We start from the raw sequence: 27,569 nt of genomic DNA, 5'->3' as shown, positions 1-27,569 counted from the left end.
TTCAACTCATTTTGGGATATGACCAAAAGTGCAACTGTGCAGGGACACCGTACTCAACGCCATCTCAGCACAGCAGCCATCCCTCGGTCCCTCCGATGTGGACAAGTAAAAGACCATTTCCTCCTATCCATGACAAAGCGTTGAGATTCACTCTGTGCAGCACTGGTGTTTAGTGGACAAGTAGATCTAAGATTGCGTACCACATTCTGCAGATACTCCTGTATACGTGCGTCTATTTCTATGGCAGGAATTAGTTCGCCAAATTTTGTCTTGTACCGGGGATCTAACAGTGTGGCAACCCAGTATTCAGGATTAGTTCAAATTCATACAATCCGAGGGTCATGTAGGTAGTGCAGCAAGAAGGCGCTCATGTGTCTTGTGCATCCAGGAGGACCAAGTCCTTGGTGTGTTGGTGGCAGAGAGGTGAGAATCGTGCATCCTTCCTCTGCCCTCTCCCCCCAACCTCGCACAACCGAAATGTGAGCAAGCTCTCACTCATCTGCTGAGTCTTCCATGCCCATCGCCAGTTCGTCCTCCATTTCTTCATGGGCTCCTGCACTTTCATCAACACTTTTTGCTGATACTATGCGCCCTTGTTAATCCCTCTCCCTCACCATGACTGCCGCATAGGTGCCGCTGACCATCTGGACCTCGTAGATCTTGTTATCCCTTCCGCATATGACTCCTCCTGTACTTCCTCCCCTTCCTCTTGTCCCAACACCTGACTCCGAATAATAATTACAGTGTGCTCCATCATGTAGATGACCAGAATTGTCACGCTGAGAATGACATTGCCAGTGCTAAACATCTTCGTCGACATTTCAAAACTGTGTAGCAGGGTGCATAGGTCCTTGATCTGACACCACTCCAGCAGCGTGATCTGCACCACCTCTGGATCAAGTTATCCCAGGCTATATGTCTTACCGTATTTCAGCAGGGCTCTGCGGTGCTGCCACACACGCTGCAACATGTGCAGATTCCAATTCCTGCGTGTCGAAACATCGCATTTACGGCGTTTAACTGCCAGACCCTAAGACTTCCGGAGTGATGAAAGTTGTTGAGCTGCTGTGTGCGCACGATGGAAGTGAGCACATAGCGAGCGTGCCCACTGCACAAGGCCATGTAGGCCGTGATGGTGTTTTAAAAATTGCTGGCGAATTCGGTTCAACACGTGAGCCCTAAAAGGCACGTGTGTCACATTGCCCTGAGGATGGCCCGCAGCCAGGTTTGCATCATTGCCGCACACGGCTGTTAAGTCACCAACGGAGTCCGCTCCGTCAATTTGTACTCCGGTCGCCAGGTGACAACGTGTTCCTTTCATGAATAGTGCTGATGATGGGAGAGTAGTCGATGCCAGCGGCGCAGGTGGACGCAGGTTATGCTCACCCACTGGGCTGCATTACCTTGACAGATGCAGAATCTCTGGCTGAATGTAGCTGGTGGGTATCTCACAGATGAAATACCATCATTCAGCTACAACCAATGGGAAGACACCACACCCTTTTTTATGCCCATCCTGTCTGCAGACCACTGCCAGACATAGCTATGAACCTCTGGTTAATTTTACCCCCAGTTCAGTTTTATGATTTTGTGTGCTTGTTACCTGACTACTTTTCCTGCTTGCTGTTTATGTACCTTGTTGGCCGATACGCATTTCACCTCTGCTTGTTTTCTGATTCTTTCCTGGCCGTCCCATTCTGTTCCTGTTCCTCAATTAATGTTTTGACCCTGCCTGACTACTATTCTCTGTAATAGCGGTGTGACTCACATTTCCCATACATTTCAAAGTAAAACTTTGACCGCCTGATGGCATTGAGCTCTGCTGCCAGCATAGTAAGGAGGTGTGTGGTAGTCCTTGTGCGCAGTTGCAAGGAAGGGTGGCCTGACCACACAGGGTTTGCGCCAAGGTAGAGGACCCACACGAGGTTGAAGAGGCAGAAGCAGTGTATTAACTTCTACATACAGAACAAGGATTGAAACAACTCGTGGGGACGGCAAGACTTGTACAGCAGACCCTTCTCCATCTCTCACCATAGTTTGCCAGTGCCCAGTCAGTGACATGTAATGACCCTGTCTATGCTTACTGGTCCAAGTATCTGTGTTGAAATGCACCCTGTCGCACACAGATTTTCTCAAGGAAGTGGTGATGTTGTGTGCGACATGCTGGTGTAGCGCGGGCATGCTTTTCTTGGAGAAGCAGTGGTGATTGGGCATCTGGTACTGGGGCACAGCGACAGACATAAGGTCTGTAAAATCCTGTGTGTCCACTACGCGTAAAGGCAGCATTTCGGTAGCCAACAGCTTACAGAGGGATAGAGTCAACCACTTAGCTTTGTCATGGGTCGCAGTAAGTGGCCTTTTATTTGACCACATCTGAGGGACAGAGATCTGGCTGCTGTCTGTAGACGGTGTTGAGTAGGGTGTCCCTGGAAAAATGCAGGTTTGTGAGAAAAGTGCAGGCGGAGACATGATGTTGCCTTCATCTTGCCTTCAGATCTGTTCATCTTGTATCATTTTTAAAAAACACAGCAAGCAAGGGTTACTCCAAGCGGAGTCTACCTTTTTTCCCCAAATTGGGCACACAGACACCCCATCAGTGGCAGGACTTGTGCCCTAGTTGCAAACAGGATGTTTTGATTTGCATCAAGCACATTCCAAATCCACAAGCATTTACTCTCCCCAGGATGACACAGGGGTAGTAAATTCCTTCTGGATCCATGACTTGTTCATTTTGATGAACGTCAGTCTGTCCACATTGTCACTGGACAGACGCGTGCGCTTATCTGTCAGCACACACCCAGCAGCACTGAAGACACGTTCAGAGACAACGCTGGCAGCTGGACACGACAAAATCTTCAAGGCGTAACTGGAGAGCTCTTGACATTTTTCTAGATTTGAAGCACAAAAGGAGCAAGGCTCCATTTGCAAAGTCATTGCATCGATGTTCATTTGGAGATACTCCTGTATCATCCTCTCCATCCGTTGACTATGTGACACACTTGATGTCTCTGGTGGCCTTGCAAAGGAGGGTCTAAAAAAATTATGAAAAGATTCCATAAAATTGCTGTTACCAGCACCAGATACGGTCCTACTGGTACGGGTAGACTGTTGAAGATGACGAGGCCGTCCCATGTTTGTCAAGTTACAACTGGGAGAATCACTCCCTTCACCTGCACGGTTGTTTGGTGGAAAAGCCGAGCTAAGATCGAGTAACAGCTTCTGCTGATACTCCTGCATACGTGCGTCCCTTTCTATGGGTGGAATTATGTCACAAAATTTGGACTTGTCCCGGGGATCTAATAGTGTGGCAAGCCAGTAGTCATCATCACTTCTAATTTTGACAATACGAGGGTCATGTTGGAGGTAGTGCAACAAGAAGGCACTCATGTGTCTTGCGCAGCCATGCGGACCAAGTCCACGCTGTGTTTGTGGCATAGAGGTGCTAACCGTTCTTTCTTCCTCTGTCATCTCCCCCCAACCTCTTTCAACTTAAATTTGACCAAGGTCCCCCTCATCAGCTGAGTCTTCCATGTCCATGGACAGTTCGTCCTCCATATCTTCATGTCCTCCTGCACCTTCCTCAACATCTCGCCTGCTACCATGCGCCCTTGTTGATCCCTGTCCCCCATGGTCCCATGCCTGCCGCGTTGGTGATGATGAACGTCTGGACCTTGGTGATGTTGTTGTGTCTTGCGCATATGAATCCTCCTGTAGTTCCTCCCCTTCCTGTTGTCCCACCCCCTGACTCCGAATAGTGTTTAGCGTGTGCTCCAGCATGTAAATGACTGTAATCGTCATGCTGATAATGGCATTGTCAGCGCTAAACATATTCGTCGCCATGTCGAAACTGTGCAGAAGGGTGCATAGGTCCGTGATCTGAGATCACTCCATCAGGGTGATCTGCCCCACCTCTGCATCTCGTTGGCCCAGGCTATACGTCATGACGTATTGCACCAGGGCTCTGCGGTGCTGCCACAGTCGCTGTAACATGTGGAGAGTTGAATTCCAGCGTGTCGCCACATCGCATTTCAGGCGATGAACCGGCAGGCCGAAAGACTTCTGGAGCGATGCAAGTCGCTCAGCTGCGGCGCTTGAACGGCGGAAGTGAGCACTGCAGACAGTTTCCGTGCCCTGGTCAGAAGGCCATCTAGGCCGGGATAGTGTGTTAAAAATTGCTGGACAACAAGGTTCAACACGTGAGCCATACAAGGCACGTGTGTCACCTTGCCCAGGCGAAGGGCCGCACCCAGGTTTGCAGCATTGTCGCACACGGCCTTACCAGGCTGCAGGTTGAGTGGAGACAACCATTTATTAAACTCGGACCGCAGAGCTGACCACAACTCCTCAGCTGTGTGACTCTTATTCCCAAGACATGTCAAGCTAAAGACCGCCTGATGCCGTTGCGCTCTGCTGCCAGCATAGTAATGAGGGGTGCGTGATTCCTTCTGCGCAGTGAGAACGCTGGTGGCCTGACCAGGCAGGCTTGGGGCGGAGGTGGAGGACCCAGATGAGGTGGAGGATGCAGAAGCAGTGGCGGAACTTGGACAGACAGAGGATTGACACACAAGTCGTGGGGACGGCAAGACTTGTGCAGCAGACCCTTCACCATCTATCACCATAGTTACCCAGTGCCCAGTCAGCGACATGTAACGTCCCTGTCCATGCTTACTGGTCCAAGTATCGGTGCTGAAATTCACCCGTTCACACACAGAGTTTCTCAAGTAAGCGGTGATATTGTGTGCGACATGCTGGTGTAGCGCGGGCACACCTTTCTTAGAGAAGTAGTGGCGACTAGGCATCTGGTACTGGGGCACAGCGACAGATATAAGGTCTCTAAAATCCTGTGTGTCCACTAGGCGGAAAGGCAGCATTTCTGTAGCCAACAGCTTACAGAGGGATAGAGTCAACCTCTTCGCTTTGTCATGGGTCGAAGGAAGTGGCCTTTTATTTGACCACATCTGAGGGACAGAGATCTGGCTGCTGTGTGTAGACGGTGTTGAGTAGGGTGTCCCTGGAAAAATGCAGCTTTGGGAGGAAAGTGCAGGCGGAGACATGATGTTGCCTTCATCCAAAGTTGGTGCTATCGATGTCTGAGAGAGCTGTACACACTCACTTGTTTCCCCTTCCAAACCAACTGACGACCTACCAAGCAAACTGCCTGTTGCGGTTACAGTGGTGGAAGTTGTGGGTGGAAAAACAGGTGTGACAGCTGTCCCCACAGTCCTAGAAGATGACGAGCGCGCGGATGCCCTGGAAGGGGCAGGCGGTGGATGGTTGGCTCCACTAGGCCGCATTGCAGCACGGTGAGCTTCCCACCAGGCCATATGATATTTATTCATGTGACGATTCATGGAAGAAGTTGTCAAACTGCTGAGGTTTTGACCTCTACTAAGATAACCATGGCAAATTTTACAGATCACATAATTTGGCCGATCTTTTTTTATGTCAAAAAAGGACCAGGCTAGGCAAGGCTTAGAGGCCATGCGACCTGTTGATCCACCCCGAATAATGCTCAGAGGCAGAGTGGTGGCTGAGGATGCAGTTGTAGACGTGCTACCAGTGCTCCGACTGAGTCCAGGAAGGCGCCAGGTTACTTCGACGTCAGTTGCATCCTCCTCCACCGCCTCTATTGACCTCCTCGAGTGTCTGACTGTGGGTTGACAGTAGGTGGGATCTAGAACTTCATCATCAATTGTTGTGTTTGCACTCCCCTCCCCCTCAGACCGAGTTTCTTCTTGCCCTGACCGAATATTTAAGTTGTCATCCCAATCGGGTATCTGCGTCTCATCTTCATCAGTATGTTCCTCATTGCCTATAACCACAGTTGTTGGAAAGGCAGCATTTTGGTAGCCAACAGTTTGCATTTTATGAAAGTCAACCTCCAAGCCATGTCATGCCCTTCTAAAAGCATGTATAACACAGCGAGGGTACTCCAACCACAGTCTCCCTCGTTGCCACTCACTGGGCCACACACACCCCACTTGACTGGCATCGGTTGAGCCCCCTTTTGAAAAAGAAAAAGATGCTTTGCATGAAGCACTCTCAAAAATACGCGTGCCTTTCCCGTCCCCTGGCTGACCCCGGGGAAGAAAAGTCCTCTGAGAGCCATGACTTGTTCATCTTGGTTCTTTTAGAAACACAGCGAGGGGACTCCAACCACAGTCTCCCTCGTTGCCACTCACTGGGCCACACACACCCCACTTGACTGGCATCGGTTGAGCCCCCTTTTGAAAAAGAAAAAGATGCTTTGCATGAAGCACTCTCAAAAATACGCGTGCCTTTCCCGTCCCCTGGCTGACCCCGGGGAAGAAAAGTCCTCTGAGAGCCATGACTTGTTCATCTTGGTTCTTTTAGAAACACAGCGAGGGGACTCCAACCACAGTCTCCCTCGTTGCCACTCACTGGGCCACACACACCCCACTTGACTGGCATCGGTTGAGCCCCCTTTTGAAAAAGAAAAAGATGCTTTGCATGAAGCACTCTCAAAAATACGCGTGCCTTTCCCGTCCCCTGGCTGACCCCGGGGAAGAAAAGTCCTCTGAGAGCCATGACTTGTTCATCTTGGTTCTTTTAGAAACACAGCGAGGGGACTCCAACCACAGTCTCCCTCGTTGCCACTCACTGGGCCACACACACCCCACTTGACTGGCATCGGTTGAGCCCCCTTTTGAAAAAGAAAAAGATGCTTTGCATGAAGCACTCTCAAAAATACGCGTGCCTTTCCCGTCCCCTGGCTGATCCCGGGGAAGAAAAGTCCTCTGAGAGCCATGTCCACATTGTCAGTGGACAGACACGTGTGCTTATCTGCCAGCAGACCCACAGCAGCACTGAAGACAGGTTCCGAGAGAACGCTGGCTGCAGGACACGACAAGATCCCCAAGACGTACGTGGCGAGCTCAGGCAATTTATCAAGATTGGAAGCCAAGAATGAGCAGGGCTCAAGTTGCACAATAATGGCATGTTTCCTTGCATATACTCATATATCTGTGTGTCCTCCTCTTTTTCCTTGTCCAGCTCTTTTGTTTTCGCATGAGTATATGTCCTTGTCACTTTCCCATGTGTTGTGAGTTGTTTGTGACCTTTTGGACACCTTTGAGGGTGTTTTCTAGGTGTTTTTCTGTGTTTGTGATTGCCTGCCATTGTTTCCTATGCAGTTCGAGTTCGGTTCGTCGAACGTTCGACGAACCGAACTCGAACGGGAGGTCCGTTCGGCGAACCAACCTCGAGCCGAACCGCGACCGGTTCGCTCATCTCTACTAAATAGTGCCAATACCTGGAAATGTGGCTCACGGATAGATTTTACGCTGGCACTAATAAGTATCAATATCTAGAAATGTGGTTAACTGGCTAATTTGGAGCAGGCACTAAAAGTACCAATACGTAGAAATGTGGTTCACTGGCTAACTTGGAGCATGCACTAAAATGTGCCAATACCTACTGTATTAAGGTAGTTCACTGGCTAATTTTGAGCAGGCACTTATAAGTAGAGTTGAGCGCGGTTCGTGGTTCGTAGTTCTCCAGTTCGCGGCTCGAGTGATTTTGGGGCATGTTCTAGATCGAACTAGAACTCGAGCTTTTTGCAAAAGCTCGATAGTTCTAGAAACGTTCGAGAACGGTTCTAGCAGCCAAAAAACAGCTAAATCCTAGCTTGGTTTCTGCTGTAATAGTGTAAGTCACTCTGTGAATCAAACTATTATCACATTTCAGTGTATAGTGTGCGTGAACAGCGCCTTCAGATCACTGCTGTTTCTATAATGGCGATCGCCATTTTTTTTTTTTTTTTCTTGTCTTCCTTCCCTAAGCGCGCGCGTCTTGTGGGGCGGGCCAGCATGTCAGCCAATCACAGACACACACACACCTAAGTGGACTTTGAGCCAGAGAAGCAACGGCATGTGTGATAGGATCTGCATGTCACATGTCCCTGCATTATAAAACCGGACATTTTCTTCACGAACGCCATTATCTGCCTTCTGCGTCTTTGGTGTCAGACATCAGTGTCGCAGCTCCGTCCTCCTGAGTCCTATAGCCGATACAGCTGTATGCGCTGCATACACAGCGTTAGACAGCTTAGGGAGAGCACATTCTAGCAGTCCTTTTAAGGGCTCAAAGCGGCAGGGTCAGAGAGCCATAAGTGACAGGTCCTGCAAACAGCAACAGCGTCTGTGTAGCCCAGGTCAGGGATTTCCTCCCTGCATTTCACCATTAGGAGGGAATAGAAAGGCAGGCTTCCATTCCTCTACCCAGAGCACCACAATCCTGCCACTGTACCCTCTTGTCCTCTGCACACTCCAACTCATTCTAAGTAAGCCATTATACTAGCAAACATTCAGTGTACCTAGTGGCATCCTATACGTGGCTATTGGACTTTGCTATAGTCCCACTAGTGCAAAGACATTTGCAGAGCACGTCTGCCTGCATTGCACACTACAACTTTTTTAAACTAAGCAATTTTACTAGCAAACACTCAGTGTACCTAGTGGCATCCTATACGTGGCTATTGGACTTTGCTATAGTCCCACTAGTGCCAAGACATTTGCAGAGCGCATCTGCCTGCGTTGCACACTCCAACGAATTATAACTAAGCCATTATACTAGCACACACTCAGTGTACCTAGTGGCATCCTATACGTGGCTATTGGACTTTGCTATAGTCCCACTAGTGCAAAGACATTAGCAGAGCACATCTGCCTGCATTGCACACTCCAAGTTTTTTAAACTAAGCAATTTTACTAGCAAACACTCAGTGTACCTAGTGGCATCCTATACGTGGCTATTGGACTTTGCTATAGTCCCACTAGTGCAAAGACATTTGCAGAGCACGTCTGCCTGCATTGCACACTACAACTTTTTTAAACTAAGCAATTTTACTAGCAAACACTCAGTGTACCTAGTGGCATCCTATACGTGGCTATTGGACTTTGCTATAGTCCCACTAGTGCCAAGACATTTGCAGAGCGCATCTGCCTGCGTTGCACACTCCAACTAATTATAACTAAGCCATTATACTTGCACACACTAAGTGTTTTTTAGTGGCATCCTATACGTGGCTATTGGACTTTGCTATAGTCCCACTAGTGCCAAGACATTTGCAGCACGTCTGCCTGCGTTGCACACTCCAACTAATTATAACTAAGCCATTATACTAGCACACACTCAGTGTACCTAGTGGCATCCTATACGTGGCTATTGGACTTTGCTATAGTCCCACTAGTGCCAAGACATTTGCAGCACGTCTGCCTGCGTTGCACACTCCAACTAATTATAACTAAGCCATTATACTAGCACACACTCAGTGTACCTAGTGGCATCCTATACGTGGCTATTGGACTTTGCTATAGTCCCACTAGTGCCAAGACATTTGCAGCACGTCTGCCTGCGTTGCACACTCCAACTAATTATAACTAAGCCATTATACTAGCACACACTCAGTGTACCTAGTGGCATCCTATACGTGGCTATTGGACTTTGCTATAGTCCCACTAGTGCAAAGACATTTGCAGAGCACGTCTGCCTGCATTGCACACTACAACTTTTTTAAACTAAGCAATTTTACTAGCAAACACTCAGTGTACCTAGTGGCATCCTATACGTGGCTATTGGACTTTGCTATAGTCCCACTAGTGCCAAGACATTTGCAGAGCGCATCTGCCTGCGTTGCACACTCCAACGAATTATAACTAAGCCATTATACTAGCACACACTCAGTGTACCTAGTGGCATCCTATACGTGGCTATTGGACTTTGCTATAGTCCCACTAGTGCAAAGACATTAGCAGAGCACATCTGCCTGCATTGCACACTCCAAGTTTTTTAAACTAAGCAATTTTACTAGCAAACACTCAGTGTACCTAGTGGCATCCTATACGTGGCTATTGGACTTTGCTATAGTCCCACTAGTGCAAAGACATTTGCAGAGCACGTCTGCCTGCATTGCACACTACAACTTTTTTAAACTAAGCAATTTTACTAGCAAACACTCAGTGTACCTAGTGGCATCCTATACGTGGCTATTGGACTTTGCTATAGTCCCACTAGTGCCAAGACATTTGCAGAGCGCATCTGCCTGCGTTGCACACTCCAACTAATTATAACTAAGCCATTATACTAGCACACACTCAGTGAACCTAGTGGCATCCTATACGTGGCTATTGGACTTTGCTATAGTCCCACTAGTGCCAAGACATTTGCAGCACGTCTGCCTGCGTTGCACACTCCAACTAATTATAACTAAGCCATTATACTAGCACACACTCAGTGTACCTAGTGGCATCCTATACGTGGCTATTGGACTTTGCTATAGTCCCACTAGTGCCAAGACATTTGCAGCACGTCTGCCTGCGTTGCACACTCCAACTAATTATAACTAAGCCATTATACTAGCACACACTCAGTGTACCTAGTGGCATCCTATACGTGGCTATTGGACTTTGCTATAGTCCCACTAGTGCCAAGACATTTGCAGCACGTCTGCCTGCGTTGCACACTCCAACTAATTATAACTAAGCCATTATACTAGCACACACTCAGTGTACCTAGTGGCATCCTATACATGGCTATTGGACTTTGCTATAGTCCCACTAGTGCCAAGACATTTGCAGCACGTCTGCCTGCGTTGCACACTCCATCTAATTATAACTAAGCCATTATACTAGCACACACTCAGTGTACCTAGTGGCATCCTATACGTGGCTATTGGACTTTGCTATAGTCCCACTAGTGCCAAGACATTTGCAGCACGTCTGCCTGCGTTGCACACTCCAACTAATTATAACTAAGCCATTATACTAGCACACACTCAGTGTACCTAGTGGCATCCTATACGTGGCTATTGGACTTTGCTATAGTCCCACTAGTGCAAAGACATTTGCAGAGCACGTCTGCCTGCATTGCACACTACAACTTTTTTAAACTAAGCAATTTTACTAGCAAACACTCAGTGTACCTAGTGGCATCCTATACGTGGCTATTGGACTTTGCTATAGTCCCACTAGTGCCAAGACATTTGCAGAGCGCATCTGCCTGCGTTGCACACTCCAACGAATTATAACTAAGCCATTATACTAGCACACACTCAGTGTACCTAGTGGCATCCTATACGTGGCTATTGGACTTTGCTATAGTCCCACTAGTGCAAAGACATTAGCAGAGCACATCTGCCTGCATTGCACACTCCAAGTTTTTTAAACTAAGCAATTTTACTAGCAAACACTCAGTGTACCTAGTGGCATCCTATACGTGGCTATTGGACTTTGCTATAGTCCCACTAGTGCAAAGACATTTGCAGAGCACGTCTGCCTGCATTGCACACTACAACTTTTTTAAACTAAGCAATTTTACTAGCAAACACTCAGTGTACCTAGTGGCATCCTATACGTGGCTATTGGACTTTGCTATAGTCCCACTAGTGCCAAGACATTTGCAGAGCGCATCTGCCTGCGTTGCACACTCCAACTAATTATAACTAAGCCATTATACTAGCACACACTCAGTGAACCTAGTGGCATCCTATACGTGGCTATTGGACTTTGCTATAGTCCCACTAGTGCCAAGACATTTGCAGAGCGCATCTGCCTGCGTTGCACACTCCAACTAATTATAACTAAGCCATTATACTAGCACACACTCAGTGTACCTAGTGGCATCCTATACGTGGCTATTGGACTTTGCTATAGTCCCACTAGTGCCAAGACATTTGCAGCACGTCTGCCTGCGTTGCACACTCCAACTAATTATAACTAAGCCATTATACTAGCACACACTCAGTGTACCTAGTGGCATCCTATACGTGGCTATTGGACTTTGCTATAGTCCCTCTAGTGCCAAGACATTTGCAGCACGTCTGCCTGCGTTGCACACTCCAACTAATTATAACTAAGCCATTATACTAGCACACACTCAGTGTACCTAGTGGCATCCTATACGTGGCTATTGGACTTTGCTATAGTCCCACTAGTGCCAAGACATTTGCAGCACGTCTGCCTGCGTTGCACACTCCAACTAATTATAACTAAGCCATTATACTAGCACACACTCAGTGTACCTAGTGGCATCCTATACGTGGCTATTGGACTTTGCTATAGTCCCACTAGTGCCAAGACATTTGCAGCACGTCTGCCTGCGTTGCACACTCCAACTAATTATAACTAAGCCATTATACTAGCACACACTCAGTGTACCTAGTGGCATCCTATACGTGGCTATTGGACTTTGCTATAGTCCCACTAGTGCAAAGACATTTGCAGAGCACGTCTGCCTGCATTGCACACTACAACTTTTTTAAACTAAGCAATTTTACTAGCAAACACTCAGTGTACCTAGTGGCATCCTATACGTGGCTATTGGACTTTGCTATAGTCCCACTAGTGCCAAGACATTTGCAGAGCGCATCTGCCTGCGTTGCACACTCCAACGAATTATAACTAAGCCATTATACTAGCACACACTCAGTGTACCTAGTGGCATCCTATACGTGGCTATTGGACTTTGCTATAGTCCCACTAGTGCAAAGACATTAGCAGAGCACATCTGCCTGCATTGCACACTCCAAGTTTTTTAAACTAAGCAATTTTACTAGCAAACACTCAGTGTACCTAGTGGCATCCTATACGTGGCTATTGGACTTTGCTATAGTCCCACTAGTGCAAAGACATTTGCAGAGCACGTCTGCCTGCATTGCACACTACAACTTTTTTAAACTAAGCAATTTTACTAGCAAACACTCAGTGTACCTAGTGGCATCCTATACGTGGCTATTGGACTTTGCTATAGTCCCACTAGTGCCAAGACATTTGCAGAGCGCATCTGCCTGCGTTGCACACTCCAACTAATTATAACTAAGCCATTATACTTGCACACACTAAGTGTTTTTTAGTGGCATCCTATACGTGGCTATTGGACTTTGCTATAGTCCTACTAGTGCCAAGACATTTGCAGAGCGCATCTGCCTGCGTTGCACACTCCAACTAATTATAACTAAGCCATTATACTAGCACACACTCAGTGAACCTAGTGGCATCCTATACGTGGATATTGGACTTTGCTATAGTCCCACTAGTGCCAAGACATTTGCAGCACGTCTGCCTGCGTTGCACAATCCAACTAATTATAACTAAGCCATTATACTAGCACACACTCAGTGTACCTAGTGGCATCCTATACGTGGCTATTGGACTTTGCTATAGTCCCACTAGTGCCAAGACATTTGCAGCACGTCTGCCTGCGTTGCACACTCCAACTAATTATAACTAAGCCATTATACTAGCACACACTCAGTGTACCTAGTGGCATCCTATACGTGGCTATTGGACTTTGCTATAGTCCCACTAGTGCCAAGACATTTGCAGCACGTCTGCCTGCGTTGCACACTCCAACTAATTATAACTAAGCCATTATACTAGCACACACTCAGTGTACCTAGTGGCATCCTATACGTGGCTATTGGACTTTGCTATAGTCCTACTAGTGCCAAGACATTTGCAGAGCGCATCTGCCTGCGTTGCACACTCCAACTAATTATAACTAAGCCATTATACTAGCACACACTCAGTGAACCTAGTGGCATCCTATACGTGGCTATTGGACTTTGCTATAGTCCCACTAGTGCCAAGACATTTGCAGCACGTCTGCCTGCGTTGCACACTCCAACGAATTATAACTAAGTTACATTGTCAGGGATATTTATTCTTTATTATTCTGCTGTTAATAAAGCTAGACCACCACTGCAATCTTCACCACCTCTCAATTTTTACTACCACATTTTCAGTCCACAATCTTGTCGCAATCAACATGAGTGGCAAAATGACAGATGCTGGTGGAAAGGGGAAGAGGCGTGGTGGAAAAGGCAAAAAAGGTTTTGTCAGTGGGGAAGGTGCCAAAGCTCCATTATCATCTGCTGAAGATAGACCATCTACTTGCAAAAGTAAGATGTCTACTACTTATTGTGGACAATCCGATGTGCTCCCTTTTTTACGGACACGAACAAGAGGAACAAAGGTAGATGATGGGCAAAAAAGGAAAATGCTTGAATGGATCTCAAGTGGTCCAACAAGTGCCCTCTCAGCCACTTCAAGTACCGCATCCAAAAAACACCATTCCTCTGAGTTGTCATCCCAATCACACTTGATTTCTCCCAGCTCTGAAGTCTCCATCAGCCCTGCACAGTATGGTGGAACTGAGATGGCTGAGTCTGCAGAGCTGTTCAGTCACACTATAGCCTGGGAATCAGAGGTCTGCTCCCAAGCTACAGTGAGTACAGAACAGGAAATGGTCTGCAGTGATGCCCAGAACCTTTGTGACTCAGATTCAGGCCGTGAGGACCAAGTTTCTGAGCATAATGTTGACCCTTTGTCACAAACTGTAACACCTGTGGTTATAGACAATGAGGAACATACTGATGAAGATGAGACGCAGATACCCGATTGGGATGACAACTTAAATATTCGGTCAGGGCAAGAAGAGGCTCGGTCTGAGGGGGAGGGGAGTGCGAACACAACAATTGATGATGACGTTCTAGATCCCACCTACTGTCAACCCCCAGTCAGGCACTCGAGGAGGTCAACAGAGGCGGTGGAGGAGGATGCAACCGACGACGAAGTTACCTTGAGCCTTCCTGGACAGAGTCGGAGCACTGGTAGCACGTCTACAACTGCATCCTCAGCCACCACTCTGCCTATGAGCATTATTCGGGGTGGATCAACAGGTCGCATGGCCTCTAAGCCTTGCCTAGCCTGGGCCTTTTTTCACATCGAAAAAGATCGCCCAACTCATGTGATATGTAACATTTGTCATGATTCTGTTAGTAGAGGTCAAAACCTCAGCAGTTTGACAACTTCTTCCATGAATCGTCACATGAATAAATATCATAAGTCCCGGTGGGAAGCTCACCGTGCTGCAATGCCGGCTAGCGGAGCGAACCATCCACCGCCCGCCCCTTCCAGTGCATCCGCGCGCTCTTCATCTTCTAGGACTGTGGGGACAGCTGTCACACCTGTTTTTCCACGCAAAATTTCCACCACTGTAACCGCAACAGGCAGTTTGCTTGTAAGGTCGTCAGTTGGTTTGGAAGGGGAAACAAGTGAGTGTGTACAGCTCTCTCAGACATCGATAGCACCAACGTTGGATGAAGGCAACATCATGTCTCCGCCTGCACTTTCCTCACAAACCTGCATTTTTCCAGGGACACCCTACTCAACACCGTCTACACACAGCAGCCAGATCTCTGTCCCTCAGATGTGGTCAAATAAAAGGCCACTTCCTCCGACCCATGACAAAGCTAAGAGGTTGACTCTATCCCTCTGTAAGCTGTTGGCTACCGAAATGCTGCCTTTCCGCCTAGTGGACACACAGGATTTTAGAGACCTTATGTCTGTCGCTGTGCCCCAGTACCAGATGCCTAGTCGCCACTACTTCTCTAAGAAAGGTGTGCCCGCGCTACACCAGCATGTCGCACACAACATCACCGCTTCCTTGAGAAACTCTGTGTGTGAACGGGTGCATTTCACCACCGATACTTGGACCAGTAAGCATGGACAGGGACGTTACATGTCGCTGACTGGGCACTGGGTAACTATGGTGATAGATGGTGAAGGGTCTGCTGCACAAGTCTTGCCGTCCCCACGACTTGTGTGTCAATCCTCTGTCTGTCCAAGTTCCGCCACAGCTTCTGCATCCTCCACCTCATCTGGGTCCTCCACCTCCGCCCCAAGCCTGCCTGGTCAGGCCACCAGCGTTCTCACTGCGCAGAAGGAATCACGCACGCCTCATTACTATGCTGGCAGCCGAGCGCAACGGCATCAGGCGGTCTTTAGCTTGACATGTCTTGGTAATAAGAGTCACACAGCTGAGGAGTTGTGGTCAGCTCTGCGGTCCGAGTTTAATAAATGGTTGTCTCCACTCAACCTGCAGCCTGGTAAGGCCGTGTGCGACAATGCTGCAAACCTGGGTGCGGCCCTTCGCCTGGGCAAGGTGACACACGTACCTTGTATGGCTCACGTGTTGAACCTTGTCGTGCAACAATTTTTAACACACTATCCCGGCCTAGATGGCCTTCTGAACAGGGCACGAAAACTGTCTGCTCACTTCCGGCGTTCAAGCGCCACAGCTGAGCGACTTGCATCGCTACAGAAGTCTTTCGGCCTGCCGGTTCATCGCCTGAAATGCGATGTGGCGACACGCTGGAATTCAACTCTCCACATGTTACAGCGACTGTGGCAGCACCGCAGAGCCCTGGTGCAATACGTCATGACGTATAGCCTGGGCCAACGAGATGCAGAGGTGGGGCAGATCACCCTGATGGAGTGGTCTCAGATCAAGGACCTATGCACCCTTCTGCACAGTTTCGACATGGCGACGAATATGTTTAGCTCTGACAATGCCATTATCAGCATGACGATTCCAGTCATTTACATGCTGGAGCACACGCTAAACACTATTCGGAGTCAGGGGGTGGGACAACATGAAGGGGAGGAACTACAGGAGGATTCATATGTGCAAGGGACAACAACATCACCAAGGTCCAGACGTTCATCATCACCAACGCAGCAGGCATGGGACCATGGGGAACAGGGATCGACAAGGGCGCATAGTAGCAGGCGAAATGTTGAGCAAGGTGCAGGAGAACATGAAGAAATGGAGGACGAACTGTCCATGGACATGGAAGACTCAGCGGATGAGGGAGACCTTGGTCAAATTTCAGTTGAAAGAGGTTGGGGGGAGATGTCAGAGGAAGAAAGAACGGGTAGCACCTCTATGCCACAAACACAGCGTGGACTTGGTCCGCATGGCTGCGCAAGACACATGAGTGCCTTTTTGTTGCACTACCTCCAACATGACAGTCGTATTGTCAAAATTAGAAGTGATGATGACTACTGGATTGCCACACTATTAGATCCCCGGTACAAGTCCAAATTTTGTGACATAATTCCAGCCATAGAAAGGGACGCACGTATGCAGGAGTATCAGCAGAAGCTGTTACTCGATCTTAGCTCGGCTTTTCCACCAAACAACCGTGCAGGTGCAGGGAGGGAATCTCCCAGTTGTAACTTGACAAACATGGGACGGTCTCGTCATCTTCACCAGTCTACCCGTACCAGTAGGACCGTATCTGGTGCCGGTAACAGCAATTTTATGGAATCTTTTCATAATTTTTTTAGACCCTCTTTTGCAAGGCCACCAGAGACAACAAGTCTGACACATACTCAACGGCTGGAGAGGATGATACAGGAGTATCTCCAAATGAACATCGATGCCATGACTGTGCAACTGGAGCCTTGCTCCTTTTGGGCTTCAAACATAGAAAAATGGCCAGAGCTCTCCAGTTACGCCTTGGAGATTTTGTCGTGTCCAGCTGCCAGCGTTGTCTCTGAACGTGTATTCAGTGCTGCTGGGTGTGTGCTGACAGATAAGCGCACGCGTCTGTCCAGTGACAATGTGGACAGACTGACGTTCATCAAAATGAACAAGTCATGGATCCAGAAGGAATTTACTACCCCTGTGTCATCCTGGGGAGAGTAAATGCTTGTGGATTTGGAATGTGCTTGATGCAAATCAAAACATCCTGTTTGCAACTAGGGCCCAAGTGCTGCCACTGATGGGGTGGGTGTCTGTGTGGCCCAATTTTTGGAAAAAAGGGAGACTCCGCTTGGAGTAACCCTTGCTTACATTGTTTTTAAAAGAAGCCAAGATGAACAAGTCATGGGTCAGCAAAGACTTTGCTACCTACCCCGGTGTCATCCTGGGGACGGTTAATTATGGGGTATTTTTGAATGTGATTGATGCAAATGTAGCTGTGAAGTGTACAACTAGGGCCCAAGTGCTGCCACTGATGGGGTGGGTGTCTGTGTGGCCCAATTTTTGGAAAAAAAGGGAGACTCCGCTTGGAGTAACCCTTGCTTGATGTGTTTTTAAAAGAAGCCAAGATGAACAGAGCTGGGATCAGGAAAGACTTTGCTACCTACCCCGGTGTCATCCTGGGGACGGATAAGAATGGCGTATTTTTGAATGTGCTTGATGCAAATCAAAACATCCTGTTTGCAACTAGGGCCCAAGTGCTGCCACTGATGGGGTGGGTGTCTGTGTGGCCCAATTTTTGGAAAAAAAGGGAGACTCCGCTTGGAGTAACCCTTGCTTGATGTGTTTTTAAAAGAAGCCAAGATGAACAGAGCTGGGATCAGCAAAGACTTTGCTACCTACCCCGGTGTCATCCTGGGGACGGATAAGAATGGCGTATTTTTGAATGTGCTTGATGCAAATCAAAACATCCTGTTTGCAACTAGGGCCCAAGTGCTGCCACTGATGGGGTGGGTGTCTGTGTGGCCCAATTTTTGGAAAAAAGGGAGACTCCGCTTGGAGTAACCCTTGCTTGATGTGTTTTTAAAAGAAGCCAAGATGAACAGAGCTGGGATCAGGAAATACTTTGCTACCTACCCCGGTGTCATCCTGGGGACGGATAAGAATGGCGTATTTTTGAATGTGCTTGATGCAAATCAAAACATCCTGTTTGCAACTAGGGCCCAAGTGCTGCCACTGATGGGGTGGGTGTCTGTGTGGCCCAATTTTTGGAAAAAAAGGGAGACTCCGCTTGGAGTAACCCTTGCTTGATGTGTTTTTAAAAGAAGCCAAGATGAACAGAGCTGGGATCAGCAAAGACTTTGCTACCTACCCCGGTGTCATCCTGGGGACGGATAAGAATGGCGTATTTTTGAATGTGCTTGATGCAAATCAAAACATCCTGTTTGCAACTAGGGCCCAAGTGCTGCCACTGATGGGGTGGGTGTCTGTGTGGCCCAATTTTTGGAAAAAAAGGGAGACTCCGCTTGGAGTAACCCTTGCTTGATGTGTTTTTAAAAGAAGCCAAGATGAACAGAGCTGGGATCAGCAAAGACTTTGCTACCTACCCCGGTGTCATCCTGGGGACGGATAAGAATGGCGTATTTTTGAATGTGCTTGATGCAAATCAAAACATCCTGTTTGCAACTAGGGCCCAAGTGCTGCCACTGATGGGGTGGGTGTCTGTGTGGCCCAATTTTTGGAAAAAAGGGAGACTACGCTTGGAGTAACCCTTGCTTGATGTGTTTTTAAAAGAAGCCAAGATGAACAGAGCTGGGATCAGGAAATACTTTGCTACCTACCCCGGTGTCATCCTGGGGACGGATAAGAATGGCGTATTTTTGAATGTGCTTGATGCAAATCAAAACATCCTGTTTGCAACTAGGGCCCAAGTGCTGCCACTGATGGGGTGGGTGTCTGTGTGGCCCAATTTTTGGAAAAAAAGGGAGACACCGCTTGGAGTAACCCTTGCTTGATGTGTTTTTAAAAGAAGCCAAGATGAACAGAGCTGGGATCAGCAAAGACTTTGCTACCTACCCCGGTGTCATCCTGGGGACGGATAAGAATGGCGTATTTTTGAATGTGCTTGATGCAAATCAAAACATCCTGTTTGCAACTAGGGCCCAAGTGCTGCCACTGATGGGGTGGGTGTCTGTGTGGCCCAATTTTTGGAAAAAAAGGGAGACTCCGCTTGGAGTAACCCTTGCTTGATGTGTTTTTAAAAGAAGCCAAGATGAACAGAGCTGGGATCAGGAAAGACTTTGCTACCTACCCCGGTGTCATCCTGGGGACGGATAAGAATGGCGTATTTTTGAATGTGCTTGATGCAAATGTAGCTGTGAAGTGTACAACTGGGGCACAACTGCTGCCACTGAAGGGGTGGTTGTGTGTGTGGCCCAATTTTTGGAAAAAATGGAGACTCCGCTTGGAGTCACCTTGCGGTGTTTTACATGATTTTAGAAGGGCGTGCCATGCCTATATCTGTGTGTCCTCCTCTTTTTCCTTGTCCAGCTGTTTTGTTTTCGCATGAGTATATGTCCTTGTCACTTTCCAATGTGTTTGAGTTGTTTGTCACCTTTAGGACACCTTTGAGGGTGTTTTCTAGGTGTTTTTCTGTGTTTGTGATTGCCTGCCATTGTTTCCTATGCAGTTCGAGTTCGGTTCGTCGAACGTTCGACGAACCGAACTCGAACGGGAGGTCCGTTCGGCGAACCAACCTCGAGCCGAACCGCGACCGGTTCGCTCATCTCTACTTATAAGTACCAGTACCTAGAAATATAGTGCACTGGCTAATTTGGAGCAGGCACTAAAAAGTGCCAATACCTATTAAGCTAGTTTGCTGGCTAATTTTGAGCTGGCACTAATAATTACCAATACCTAGAAATGTTGTTCACTGGCTAATTTTGAGCAGGCACTAAAAAGTATCAATACCCAGAAATGTAGTTCACTGGCTAATTTGGAGCAGGTACTGCAAATTGTCAAGATCATTTTAGCTAGTTCACTGGCAAATTTTGAGCATGCACTAATAAGTACCAATGCCTAGAAATGTGGTTCACTGGCTAATTTGGAGAAGGCACCAATAAGTACCAACATCTATTTAAATCATTCACTGACAACTCTTTAGCAGGCCCTCACAAGTAGCAATCCCTATATATATATATATATATATATATATATATATATATATATACACAGTCAGGGCCAGAAATATTTGGACAGTGACACAAGTTTTGTTATTTTAGCTGTTTACAAAAACATGTTCAGAAATACAATTATATATATAATATGGGCTGAAAGTGCACACTCCCAGCTGCAATATGAGAGTTTTCACATCCAAATCGGAGAAAGGGTTTATGAATCATAGCTCTGTAATGCATAGCCTCCTCTTTTTCAAGGGACCAAAAGTAATTGGACAAGGGACTCTAAGGGCTGCAATTAACTCTGAAGGCGTCTCCCTCATTAACCTGTAATCAATGAAGTAGTTAAAAGGTCTGGGGTTGATTACAGGTGTGTGGTTTTGCATTTGGAAGCTGTTGCTGTGACCAGACAACATGCGGTCTAAGGAACTCTCAATTGAGGTGAAGCAGAACATCCTGAGGCTGAAAAAAAAGAAAAAATCCATCAGAGAGATAGCAGACATGCTTGGAGTAGCAAAATCAACAGTCGGGTACATTCTGAGAAAAAAGGAATTGACTGGTGAGCTTGGGAACTCAAAAAGGCCTGGGCATCCACGGATGACAACAGTGGTGGATGATCGCCGCATACTTTCTTTTGTGAAGAAGAACCCGTTCACAACATCAACTGAAGTCCAGAACACTCTCAGTGAAGTAGGTGTATCTGTCTCTAAGTCAACAGTAAAGAGAAGACTCCATGAAAGTAAATACAAAGGGTTCACATCTAGATGCAAACCATTCATCAATTCCAAAAATAGACAGGCCAGAGTTAAGTTTGCTGAAAAACACCTCATAAAGCCAGCTCAGTTCTGGAAAAGTATTCTATGGACAGATGAGACAAAGATCAACCTGTACCAGAATGATGGGAAGAAAAAAGTTTGGAGAAGAAAGGGAACGGCACATGATCCAAGGCACACCACATCCTCTGTAAAACATGGTGGAGCCAACGTGATGGCATGGGCATGCATGGCTTTCAATGGCACTGGGTCACTTGTGTTTATTGATGACATAACAGCAGACAAGAGTAGCCGGATGAATTCTGAAGTGTACCGGGATATACTTTCAGCCCAGATTCAGCCAAATGCAGCAAAGTTGATCGGACGGCGCTTCATAGTACAGATGGACAATGACCCCAAGCATACAGCCAAAGCTACCCAGGAGTTCATGAGTACAAAAAAGTGGAACATTCTGCAATGGCCAAGTCAATCACCAGATCTTAACCCAATTGAGCATGCATTTCACTTGCTCAAATCCAGACTTAAGACGGAAAGACCCACAAGCAAGCAAGACATGAAGGCTGCGGCTGTAAAGGCCTGGCAAAGCATTAAGAAGGAGGAAACCCAGCGTTTGGTGATGTCCATGGGTTCCAGACTTAAGGCAGTGATTGCCTCCAAAGGATTCGCAACAAAATATTGAAAATATAAATATTTTGTTTGGGTTTGGTTTATTTGTCCAATTACTTTTGACCTCCTAAAATGTGGGGTGTTTGTAAAGAAATGTGTACAATTCCTACAATTTCTATCAGATATTTTTGTTCAAACCTTCAAATTAAACGTTACAATCTGCACTTGAATTCTGTTGTAGAGGTTTCATTTCAAATCCAATGTGGTGGCATGCAGAGCCCAACTCGCGAAAATTGTGTCACTGTCCAAATATTTCTGGACCTAACTGTACATAATATATATATATATATATATATATATATATATATTTATATATATATATATATATATATATATATATATATATATATATATATATCATGAATTGCCAATTTGTTGCACACACCTTTCCCTACAGTGTCCATCCCTATTCTACACTATCGCTCAATCTATCTCAACTACCTATGATTAAACCCCTAGCTAAGCTAACTGTATAGCAGCAGCAGCACAGGTGGCAGCACCTTCCTTAAGCTTTAACATTCACAAAATGGTGCCGACGCCGCGTGTCCTTATTTTATATGTTGAGGGATAAGTGACTTAGGCAGCCAATGACACAATCCCTTGTCTCTGAACCTTGTGGATGTTTTCTGTGCCATGATTGGCTGCAGGAACATTCACAACTCTCACAGTTAAATAATTACTAGGAGAACCATAAAACTGTCTCACATACACAAAACCTCCCAAATTTTTTATACAAATTTATTACAAAAGTGACAAAATACAAAACACTTTCACAATTACATGGAAATTTGCCTAGTAGTAAACACACCAGACAACACAATAGAAAAATTTGTGTCCTCCTTCTTAATAATTAAGGATATTATATTTCCCTCCTACAAAGATCCAATAATTCAGGGTTTATATAACATCACTAGTTATTAATTATAGGTGCTTGAAGGAAGCTGATACGGGGGGACCTCTATGATTCACAATCTAGGTCAAGCAATAGAGATTAAGCCCTAGTCTGTCCGATAGTCAAGAGTCCTTAAGTCAAGGACACTATGGGCATCATAATACTTCATCCCCAATATTACTACGAGGTATAATCCGCATATGTTTATTTGCACCATACAAAATAGAGGTTGCTTTATTGAGATCCTACGTATCCCCAATCTACCCAAGGGGAAGAGGATGAACACAATGGGAATCTGGGGCATCATCATTCTCCTCATTCAACACTACATTTTTTTTGGAGCAAAGGAGACCCCTTTAAGATTACGATCTGAGAAATCATCCTACAAAGCAAGCGAGAAGATAATAAAAGACAACAAGATTATTAATTTGACCCCTTATCAATTAACAACAACAGAGACCAAAGTCCTAAATAGAGGACTATCTTCTGTTCCGACCTATCGATATGACAGTTTTGAATGGACAAAGGAAATCAACCTTTTTTGTAGAAAATTGAAATGGAAACGATTTTTCCGACTCCATAATAGAAAAGAATGTGAAGAATTTGGAATTTCAGAGGAAGATCTCCCTGTCGTGAGAGTTCTTAATGACCTACTAGAAGAAAACATGAGGATAAGTGGACAGGGACCCTTCACCGATCTGAGGCCAAAGAGTACACGTATGCCACCTGTGACTGACACTTTAAGTGTGGATACACAGTGCCTTGTGAAAGTATTCGGCCCCTTTGAATTTTTCAACCTTTTCCCACATTTCAGGCATCAAACATAAAGATAAAAAATGTTAGTTATGGTGAAAAATCAACAACAAGTGGGACACAATTGTGAAGTTCAATGAAATGTATTGCTTATTTTAAACTCTTATAAAAAATAAACTGAAAATTTGGGCGCGCAATATTATTCGGCCTCTTTAAGTTAATACTTTGTAGCGCCACCTTTTGCTGCGATTACAGCTGCAAGTCTCTTGGGGTATGTCTTTATCAGTTTTGCACATCGAGAGACTAAAATTCTTGCCCATTCTTCCCTTGCAAATAGCTGGAACAGAGTGAGGTTGGATGGAGAGCGTTTCTGAACAGCAGTTTTCAGCTCTTTCTACAGAGTCTCGATTGGATTAAGGGCTGGACTTTGACTTGGCTATTCTAACACCTGGATACGTTTATTTGTGAACCATTCCATTTTAGATTTTACTTTGTTTTGGATCATTGTCTTGTTGAAAGACAAATCTGAGGTCTTTTGCAGACTCCAATGTTTTCTTCAAGAATGGTCCTATATTTGGTTCCATCCATCTTCCCATCAATTTTAATCATCTTCCCTGTCCCTACTGAAGAAAAGCAGGTCCAAACCATGATGATGCCACCACAATGTTTAACAGTGGGGATGGTGTGTTCAGGGTGATGAGCTGTGTTTCTTTTACGCCAAACATATTGTTTGGCATTGTGCCCAAAAAGTTCGATTTTAGTTTAATCTGACCAGAGCACCTTCTTCCACATGTTTGGTGGGTCTCCCAGGTGGCTTGTGTCAAACATTAAACATCACTTTTTATGGAGATCTTTGAGAAATGGCTTTCTTCTTACCACTCGTCCATAAAGGCCAGATTTGAGCAGTGTATGACTGATTGTTGTTCTATGGACAGGCTCTCCCACCTCAGCTGTAGATCTCTGCAGTTCATCCAAAGTGATTATGGGCCTCTTGGCTGCATCTCTGATCAGTCTTCTCCTTGCTTGAGATGAAATTTTTGAGGGACGGCCGGGTCTTGGTAGATTTGCAGTGGTATGATACTCCTTCCATTTCAATATGATCACTTCTCCACAACAGTATCATGGACCTGCCTGTTGTGTTCCTTGGTCTTCATGATGCTCTGTGTGCTTTAAACAGAACACTGAGACTATCATAGAGCAGGTGCATTTATACAGAGACTAGATTGCACACAGGTGGCTTATATTTATCATCATCATCAGTCATTTAGGACAACATTGGATCATTCAGAGATCCTCAATGAACTTCTGGATTGAGTTTGCTGCACTGAAAGTAAAGGGGCCAAATAATATTGCATGCCCCAATTTTGAGTTTATTCTTTTTTATAAAAGTTTAAAATAAACAATAAATTTCGTTCAACTTCACAATTGCTTCCCACTTGTTGTTGATTCTTCATCATAACAATAACATTTTTATCTTTATGTTTGAAGCCTGAATGTGGGAAATGGTTGAAAAATTCAAGGGGGCCAAATACTTTAGCAAGGCACTGTATTTCTGCAATTGGTCACAATAGGTCTAGAGAAGCTGAATCCAAATAATAAGCGAAAAAACAATCTGACCTTTGATGAGAGGAGAGTTCTGGATGATGTTTCGCAGAAAAAGAATCTTATTCTGAAACTATCTGATAAAGGTGGCAATTTAGTCATCCTTAGTCACAGCTTATACAAAAAAATATGTACTGACCTACTAAATGATCGGATGACTTATGCCATTCTCCCTAATGATTAGAGATGAGCGAACAGGTCCCGGTTTGGCTCGAGGTCGGTTCGTCGAACGGAGGTCCCGTTCGAGTTCGGTTCGTCGAATGTTTGACGAACCGAACTCGAACCGCATAGGAAACAATGGCAGGCATTCACAAACACATAAAAACACCTAGAAAACACCCTCAAAGGTGTCCAAAAGGTGACAAACAACTCACAACACAACACAAACACATGGGAAAGTCACAAGGACATACAGTTAGGTCCAGAAATATTTGGACAGTGACACAAGTTTTGTTATTTTAGCTGTTTACAAAAACATGTTCAGAAATACAATTATATATATAATATGGGCTGAAAGTGCACACTCCCAGCTGCAATATGAGAGTTTTCACATCCAAATCGGAGAAAGGGTTTAGGAATCATAGATCTGTAATGCATAGCCTCCTCTTTTTCAAGGGACCAAAAGTAATTGGACAAGGGACTCTAAGGGCTGCAATTAACTCTGAAGGCATCTCCCTCGTTAACCTGTAATCAATGAAGTAGTTAAAAGGTCTGGGGTTGATTACAGGTGTGTGGTTTTGCATTTGGAAGCTGTTGCTGTGACCAGACAACATGCGGTCTAAGGAACGCTCAATTGAGGTGAAGCAGAACATCCTGAGGCTGAAAAAAAAGAAAAAATCCATCAGAGAGATAGCAGACATGCTTGGAGTAGCAAAATCAACAGTCGGGTACATTCTGAGAAAAAAGGAATTGACTGGTGAGCTTGGGAACTCAAAAAGGCCTGGGCGTCCACGAATGACAACAGTGGTGGATGATCGCCGCATACTTTCTTTGGTGAAGAAGAACCCGTTCACAACATCAACTGAAGTCCAGAACACTCTCAGTGAAGTAGGTGTATCTGTCTCTAAGTCAACAGTAAAGAGAAGACTCCATGAAAGTAAATACAAAGGGTTCACATCTAGATGCAAACCATTCATCAATTCCAAAAATAGACAGGCCAGAGTTAAATTTGCTGAAAAACACCTCATGAAGCCAGCTCAGTTCTGGAAAAGTATTCTATGGACAGATGAGACAAAGATCAACCTGTACCAGAATGATGGGAAGAAAAAAGTTTGGAGAAGAAAGGGAACGGCACATGATCCAAGGCACACCACATCCTCTGTAAAACATGGTGGAGGCAACGTGATGGCATGGGCATGCATGGCTTTCAATGGCACTGGGACACTTGTGTTTATTGATGACATAACAGCAGACAAGAGTAGCCGGATGAATTCTGAAGTGTACCGGGATATACTTTCAGCCCAGATTCAGCCAAATGCCGCAAAGTTGATCGGACGGCGCTTCATAGTACAGATGGACAATGACCCCAAGCATACAGCCAAAGCTACCCAGGAGTTCATGAGTGCAAAAAAGTGGAACATTCTGCAATGGCCAAGTCAATCACCAGATCTTAACCCAATTGAGCATGCATTTCACTTGCTCAAATCCAGACTTTAGACGGAAAGACCCACAAACAAGCAAGACCTGAAGGCTGCGGCTGTAAAGGCCTGGCAAAGCATTAGAAGGAGGAAACCCATCGTTTGGTGATGTCCATGGGTTCCAGACTTAAGGCAGTGATTGCCTCCAAAGGATTCGCAACAAAATATTGAAAATAAAAATATTTTGTTTGGGTTTGGTTTATTTGTCCAATTACTTTTGACCTCCTAAAATGTGGAGTATTTGTAAAGAAATGTGTACAATTCCTACAATTTCTATCAGATATTTTTGTTCAAACCTTCAAATTAAACGGTACAATCTGCACTTGAATTCTGTTGTAGAGGTTTAATTTCAAATCCAATGTGGTGGCATGCAGAGCCCAACTCGTGAAAATTGTGTCACTGTCCAAATATTTCTGGACCTAACTGTATACTCATGCGAAAATAAAAGAGCAGGACAAGGAAAAAGAGGAGGACACACAGATATAGGCATGGCACGCCCTTCTAAAATCATGTAAAACACCGCAAGGTGACTCCAAGCGGAGTCTCCCTTTTTTCCAAAAATTGGGCCACACACACACCCACCCATTCAGTGGCAGCAGTTGTGCCCCAGTTGTACACTTCACAGCTAGATTTGCATCAAGCACATTCAAAAATACGCCATAATTAACCGTCCCCAGGATGACACCTGGGTAGGTAGCAAAGTCTTTCCTGATCCCAGCTCTGTTTATCTTGGATCATTTTAAAAAAACACAGCAATCAAGGGTTACTCCAAGCGGAGTCTCCC

The sequence above is a fragment of the Anomaloglossus baeobatrachus genome, chromosome 1, assembly GCF_048569485.1.
Source record: "Anomaloglossus baeobatrachus isolate aAnoBae1 chromosome 1, aAnoBae1.hap1, whole genome shotgun sequence".
Classification (NCBI taxonomy): Eukaryota; Metazoa; Chordata; class Amphibia; order Anura; family Aromobatidae; genus Anomaloglossus; species Anomaloglossus baeobatrachus.
Note: the sequence above shows the minus strand (reverse complement) of the source record.